The sequence below is a fragment of the Rattus rattus genome, chromosome 1 (assembly GCF_011064425.1).
Source record: "Rattus rattus isolate New Zealand chromosome 1, Rrattus_CSIRO_v1, whole genome shotgun sequence".
NCBI classification, from domain to species: domain Eukaryota; kingdom Metazoa; phylum Chordata; class Mammalia; order Rodentia; family Muridae; genus Rattus; species Rattus rattus.
The window spans coordinates 53793394-53798250 of NC_046154.1; the positions used below are offsets into that span (position 1 = coordinate 53793394).

At 44.1% G+C, this 4857-nt stretch overlaps 1 pseudogene; it reads left to right on the plus strand.

Annotated features, from left to right (window-relative positions):
- Nucleotides 1–3772: 3772 nt before the first annotated feature.
- LOC116887670 lies at nucleotides 3773–4625 on the plus strand (annotated as a pseudogene).
- Nucleotides 4626–4857: the final 232 nt, after the last annotated feature.

The window sequence follows — 4857 nt, forward strand, 5'->3', positions numbered from 1 at the left end:
ACAGTATGTCACACAGTGTACCCTTTGCCCAACAGCTTTACTTGCAAATGGTCATTGAGGTGAGTCATTGGTTCTGCTATACTATCAGTACTGGATCCTCACTGGGACCCCTCTCAGATATCCTGTTGTTGTCCTGTGTCATGGAGACACTGACACTTTGGATCTGCAGGCTTTATCCTCCATACTCATCAGGAGTTCATAAATGGGGTAGATGTTGGGTTTGGCCAACTGAAAGCCTGGACCTGGGCCTAGGTAGAAGCTGAGTTGGTCAATGGGCCAGCTTTCCTGCACCCATGCCACCAGGACCAGCTCTTCCATTTTGCCCAGTGCTGCAGCCAGTAAGGGGAGGCAGATGAAGTCGAATTTTGTCTCTGGATGAATAACACCACTGCCTAATTTAGGTTACATGTAGTTAAGACTTAAAACTTTAGACTTTCAAATAGATCTGGGAAGAATGAAGGCTTTGGGGACGGTTCCATGTAGGGAGGCTATGGCACTTCAAGGGACAATGACAGAAAGTTATGGATTGAATTACACTCAATGGTTATTTTGTAAAACATTTGTAGGTGGGTATGTGTGTGTTGATGATTGAACTCTGGGCACTTCACATGCTAATTAGATGTCCTGCCACTGAGTTACCTCCCAAGACTATTTTGTTTTGAAAATTATATTTCTTGTGCATTCTTATTTTTAGTACATTTATTTTATTTTTGTGTGTGTGTTTGTGTATCTAAATGTGTTTGCATGTCTGTGTGTGTCTGTGTGTGTATGTATGTGTGTGTATGTGTATCTGTGTGTCAGGTATGTGTATGTGTTATGTGTGTATGTGTGCATGTGTGCGTGTTTGTATATTTATGTATGTGTGTGAATGTGTTTGCGTGTGTGTGTGCTTGTTTGTGTGTCTGGGTTTGTGTATGTGTGTATATGCATGTGTGTGAATGTGTATATGTGTTTGTGTGTATACGTTTGCTTGTATGTGTGTGTGGCTGAGGGTGTGCCTATGTATTTGTGGATATATGTGTTTGTGTGTGTGTGTGTGTGTGTGCCTCTATATGTATTTCTGCATGTGTGTGTACATGTATGTGTGAATGTGTGCCCCTGTGTGTTTATGTATGCATATGTTTGTGTGTGTGTGTGTGTGTCTGGGTTTGTGTACGTGTATGTTTGTGTGTATGTGCTTGTGTGTGGCTGGGGGTGTGTATGTGTGTGTATGTGCCTGTGTGTTTGTGGGTATGTGTGTGTGTGTGTGTTGGGGGTCAGAAGACAACTCAGAGGAGTCTGTTCTCTCCTCTCACCGTCTGGGTTCTGGGGATCAAACACAGATTATCAGGCTTTGTAGAAATTCTCTTATGTGCTGAGCCTTAGCTTTACTCCCTATTGTCTGTGTATTTAACATGAGAGGACTCATTCTTGCTGTTATGAATGAGCCAGCAAAAGGTAGACATCGTTATTGTAATCACTGATAATAGTAATTGTGGGTTGTGTTTTGTGGCTTTTAGGCTGTATTTTCAGTCTGATGTGCCAATCTATAATCTATACAATACCACAGATTATTATGAAGAAATGCTGTATCATTCAGGGCCTAATATAAATATCCAATTGTAACTTAGAGGAACTATGATAGGGTTTGGCTTAGTAAGACTAAGTCTTCCGTTAAGTGGGGGAAAATCATCCGAGTCTGTTTTTCGAGTCCTATCCTTTCTGGGTGCTTCTGTGCACATGCATATCAATAAGATAATGTGTCTCTCCCCCTTCAATATGTCTCTTCTTAATTTAACTTGCAGATCCTCTTGAAATGGACCTGAGAGAATAGGTGAAAAGGTTTTCCCCCTTGACAATTACAGATGTCATTGTCAGCTAATTCTCCCTTTCAGCTCTCAAAACACTCGCTGCAGGCTTGGGCTTCTGAGGAAGCATCTGTGTCCTAAGCCCAAACACCCTTGAAGGAAAACGCCTGTAGATATTGACCCTTGGCAGAGACATAAAAGGAATAGTTGGACGATGATGAGAGCATGCGCAGTCCAGGATAAGAGCATGCGCAGTCTGGCAAGAGAGACCCACAGAGGGGTCTGTGCAGATCCACCATGAGTCGCTCTCGCAGGGCCCATTCTGGATTTAAACAGAAAACTCCTTAGTTCTCTCCAAGATTGTGGGAACAATTGAGAGATATTTGGGTGTTTTTCCTATGAAAAGAAAATCTTACAGTTAAGCTGAGGGTATGATTTCAGGGTTCTCTCTCTCTCTCTCTCTCTCTCTCTCTCTCTCTCTCTCTCTCTCTGTGTGTGTGTGTGTGTGTGTGTGTGTGTGTGTGTCTGTTTTGTTTTTTGTGTTTTGTGGTTTTTTTGATTCAGAATTTCTTTGTGTAGCCCTGGCTGTCCTGAAACTCACTCTGTAGACCATGCTGGCCTTGAACTCATAGAGATCTACCTGCTTCTGCCTTTCAATTGCTGGATTAAAGGTATGGGAATAAAGGCATGTACCACCACTACCAGGGCTCACTTCAAATTCTTAATGTAAACATTAAATAATGATTTAATACAGTGACCTGAATTTTCCTTCTTATTGTACATGTGTATTTGTGTGATGTCTATGAATGTGAGCATATGCATGCTACAGCATCGGTGTGGAGGTCAGAGGAGACTTTCCAGAGCTGTTTTCTCTTTCCACAGTCAGTTTCGGGAATCGAACTAAGGTTGGCATGTTTGTGTGGCGAATGCCTTAATCACTGGGTCATTTTATTGGTCCTAATTTTGTGAACCTGAATACTGGCTGGTTTTGTGTATCAACTTGACACAAACTAGAGTTATCACAGAGAAAGGAGCCTCCCTTGATGAAATGCCCCCATGAGATCCAGCTTTAAGACATTTTCTCAATTACTGATCAAGGGTGGGAGGGTGCCGTCCCTGGGCTGGTAGTCCTGGGTTCTATAAGAAAGCAAGTTGAGCAAGCCAGTAAATAGCATCCCTACATGGCCTCTGCATTAGCTCCTGCTTCCTGACCCGCTTGAGTTCCAGCCCTGACTTCCCTTGGTGATGAACAGCAATGTGGAAGTGTAAGCTGAATTAATCTTTTCCTCCCCAGCTTGCTTCTTGGCCATGATGCTTGTGCAGGACTAGAAACTGCACTAAGACAACCCATATTAATTATATGTATTTCCATAAACACAGAGAGGGCGTACTGGTCGACCGTCCCCTGTCCTTCTAACTCTTTAGGAATCACTGTTCTATGTAACTTGCTGGCCAGCTCTTTGAAGTGTGTGTGAATGCATGGGAATAGGCAGTGCTCAGCTTCTGAATCTGCACTACTTCAGTCTACGTCCATAGTTTTCTCCATCTTGGTGAAAAATGACAGAATTTCATTTTCTATTAGGGCTGAAGATGCTCCATTGTTTTCGTTAACCATTCATCTGTTGCTAGCTACATCGGCTGATTCCATATCCTGTGTACTGTGAATATGTGACCTAACTATTTTGGAAAGATGAAGGAAAGCAGAATGTGAAGATTACAGATCTCACAGCTTCCAGTAGTATGTAGTCAAGTAACACTTTAGTAATAATATGACAGTCAACACCCGAATGGCTAACAGAGATGGAAATGGTTGCCATTTCAAAGTCTCAATAATTGGAAAGGGGTGGGCACTGGAAAGAGAGAATGGCAGGAGAGACGTCTGTTATTAAAACACAGCATTCCTTTCTTCCATGTTACCCAGGGACTGGTCCGTATGGTGTTGTTCTTGGTTCCCATCGCACCTCCTTTAAAGGGAAACTTACACAATGTCTGGAGCCCCTGACATCCTGCAGATGAAGGAGGATGTCCTCAAATTCCTTGATGCAGAAACCCACTTAGGTGGCACCAACCTTGACTTTCAGGTGGAGCAGTACATTTACAAAAGGAAAAGTGATGGTATCTACATCACAAACCTGAAAGAACCTAGCTCAAGCTATTGTTGCCATTGAGAACCCTGCTGACGTCAGCGTCATCTCCTCCAGGAACACTGGCCAGCAAGCTGAAGTTTGCTGCTGCCACAGGAGCCACTCCCATTGCTGGCACACTTCACACCTGGGACCTTCACTAACCAGATCCAAGCAGCCTTCAGGGAGCCACGGCTTCTAGTGATGACTGATTCCGAGACTGACCACCAGCCCTGCACAGAGGTCTCTTATGTCAGCCTGCCCACCATTGCTCTGTGTAACACAGACTCTCCCCTGTGCTATGTGGACATTGCCATTCCAAGCCACAATAAGGGAGCTCACTCAGTGGGTCTGATGTGGTGGATGCTGGCCTGGGAAGTACTCTGCATGCGGGGTACTATCTCCCGTGATCACCCATGGGAAGTTAGGCCTGATCTTTACTTCTACAGGGACGCAGAGGAGATTGAGGAGGAGCAGACTGCTGCTGAGAAGGCTGTGACCAAGAAAGAAATTCCAGGGTGAATGGACCACACCTGAGTTCACTTCTGCTCAGCCTGAGGTGGCTGACGGGTCTGAGGGTGTGCAGGTTCCCTCTGTGCCCACCCAGCAGTTCCCCCCAGAACACTGGAGCGTGCGGCCAGCCACCAAGGACTGGTCAGCAGCTCCCACAGCACAGGCCACTGAGTGGATTGGAGCCACCACTGAGTGGTCTTGAGCTACCCTACAGATACCTGAGTGGAGGAAAATAAAAGGTGGAAGGAAAATAAAGTTCCTAAAAGCTGAAACAACAACAACAACAACAACAACAACAAAAACAAAACAAAACAAACAAACAAACAAAAAACAACCCCATGGTATTATTTCACCTTTAATATTTTATTTGAATTTTATTATTTTGTGTGTATGGGTTTTGTGGTGACTAATTTTATGTCAACTCAACACAATCT